Raw genomic sequence first — 2582 nt, 5'->3', positions numbered from 1 at the left:
GCTGTTTTGTTCCTCATCTCCAAAGATGGAACAAAGATGTCTATGGTAATATAAACAAAAGAAAGGCAGTCTTGCCTCAAAAAATTGTTAAGGTTCAATCAGATAGAATTGTTGTTGACAGTCCTAGTTTGCATGACCTTGAGAACCAACTTCAGAGAAATTGGAAATTACTCTTTGTTGTGGATTTAGCAAGTGTACTAGTCACACAAGTAATAAAATGATGAGTAAAGATCGTTCCCACGAGGATTTGTGTTCAAGCACCGACTAACCATATATACTTAAGTTGAATCAAACAAAAGATTATTGATTGCATTGATTTCTTGTCACCAGAAATTAAATTGAATTTTATTAAAACTTAATAAGCAAATAAAATGTGAGTTATAATGTAAACAAGTAGTCAGACATCAATTTCCCTCAAGCATGAATATATGGATGAACCAATTTCTATGATGAATTATCTTCCACGTGATGTTGATTAACTTTTTTCTTATCATCAAGATGTAATCCCTTACTACCCTGATTGAAACATTAATCAGAAACCCTAATGTCTTGGTGATTCCCTTCTTAATACATGCATTAAATACTAAGATCTTAAGATCACATCAGAATCCTAGCATCAATCCCTTGACTACTAGAACACTGATGATGAAGTTGTCAATTACAGAAACAATGTAAACATCCCTGTTCTACACTATTCCCTTGATAGAAAGAATTAATCAAGACAACTTCATACCATCACATAAGAGATAAACAAAATATTCAATTAACCATTCATAAATTCACACTTGAGTTCCATTGAATCAAACTACAAAGGACTCTACTCAGACATAATTGAAATATAAACAAGAGAAGAAGAAAGATCAAACTCCATTGTCATGATAGTTGAGTCTTCAATCTTGAAGTACAATTACATAGAAATGTACTAACTAATACAAAAACTAATCCTAAAGAATTTAGAAGTTCAGAGAGAATGAGGAGTCAGATCAGATCTATGAAAGATCTGATCTGATCTCCCCTCTCCTAGTGTGATGGGAAAAGTCAGATTAGAATAGATATATAGGATATGATAGGATGAAGGTCCTTTGCCCCTTTTATAGTTTACAAATTCTAACTGAGTAACATCCAAAAATTGACACGGGCGCTAAAACTCTCATTATTGGACGTTTTAGCGCTCAACTTGACGGGTGCCTAACCATTCTGGTGACAATAATCAATGCAATCAATAAATTTTTGGTTTATTCAACTTAATTATATATGGTTAGTCAGTGTTTGAACACAAATCCTCGTGGGAACGATCTTTACTCATCATTTTATTACTTGTATGACTAGTTGCCGGGAATTTGTTGTTCAACATTGACAGACACCATTAATATTTGAGATTGAATCTTTTATTTTCAGAAATTTATATTTTTGTGTGAATTTTTGTTCAATTTCAATTCTGGTGTATGCGAGGTACTATTAATTATTAATCCTAACTCTTTGTTGTTTGATCCAGAATTAGAAAAGACAATTAGGAAGAACAGGAAGGCAGCAAGACAAAGAAAGTCACAAGAAATGGGTGAATCCAGTGTGACAATTCAAGAAGTCATGGCAGAAAATCACTTGCCACCACGACAGAGGACACTGGGAGATTACATGACTTCCACTGTCATTCCACCAATTGGAAGTGTTGTTCGATCCACTGTGGAGCCCAACAACTTTGAATTGAAACCTGCACTGGTACAATTGGTGCAAAAGGAACAGTTTGCTGGTACAAGTGCAGAAGATCCATATCTGCACATTGAAAATTTCTTACTTTTGAGCGATACGGTGAAGATCAATGGTGTGACCAGAGATGCCATCTTATTAAGGTTGTTCATTCATTCACTGAAGGATGATGCAAAAAGATGGTTACAGTCATTACCTCAAGGGAGTATTACAACTTGGGATGATCTTCAAACGAAGTTCTTAGCCACCCTTTTCAGCATCTAAGAGGGCGAAATTGAAGGATGAGATCACAGGGTTCAAGCAAAAAGAGTCAGAGTCTATCTATGAGGCTTGGGAGAGGTTCAAGACACTTTTGAGGAAATGTCCACAACATGGTATTGAAGTGTGGAATCAAGCAGCAATATTTCTCCAAGGGTTGACAACCAACACAAGGACATTGGTGAATGCCACAGCTGGTGGTTCACTAACAACCAAGACTCCTCAGGATGCCCTTGACATATTTAAGTCCCTAGCATCTCAGGAGTTTGACAATGCTCCAGTGAATGACAAAAGAATGGGGATTATAAAACTTGATGGCTATGATGCTTTGTTAGCCAGAATGATCAGATGATGCAAATGCAGAAATAACAACAACAACAATTGGATGCTCTCACTAAGCAACTATCTTCTCAAAAGGTTGCTTCTGTAGACACTGATCCTGTGTGTGCAATTTATGGTAAAAGCCATGTTACAGATGATTGTGATTATGGGGGATCTGTTGAACAAGCAGAAGTAAATGGGGTATGGTATGATCAGAGGAACCATAACAACCAGGGGCGAAATGTGTATGTTCCACCATAGAAGAATAGGAATCAGCACCCAGGGTTCGGTTATAG

General features: G+C 36.4%; 1 non-coding gene across 1 annotated transcript; it reads right to left on the bottom strand.

The window, feature by feature from the left end:
* Nucleotides 1-1978: 1978 nt before the first annotated feature.
* On the bottom strand, nt 1979-2085 carry LOC133315638 (small nucleolar RNA R71). Its single transcript, XR_009752110.1, has one exon. It is a non-coding gene; the product is annotated as a small nucleolar RNA R71 (small nucleolar RNA).
* Nucleotides 2086-2582: the final 497 nt, after the last annotated feature.

Source organism: Gastrolobium bilobum, unplaced genomic scaffold, assembly GCF_033153095.1.
Source record: "Gastrolobium bilobum isolate Gb01-03AN ecotype WA unplaced genomic scaffold, APGP_CSIRO_Gbil_v1 utg1777, whole genome shotgun sequence".
Classification (NCBI taxonomy): Eukaryota; Viridiplantae; Streptophyta; class Magnoliopsida; order Fabales; family Fabaceae; genus Gastrolobium; species Gastrolobium bilobum.
The sequence above is the reverse complement of the archived record's forward strand: the minus strand, read 5'-3'. Positions and strand labels throughout refer to the sequence as shown.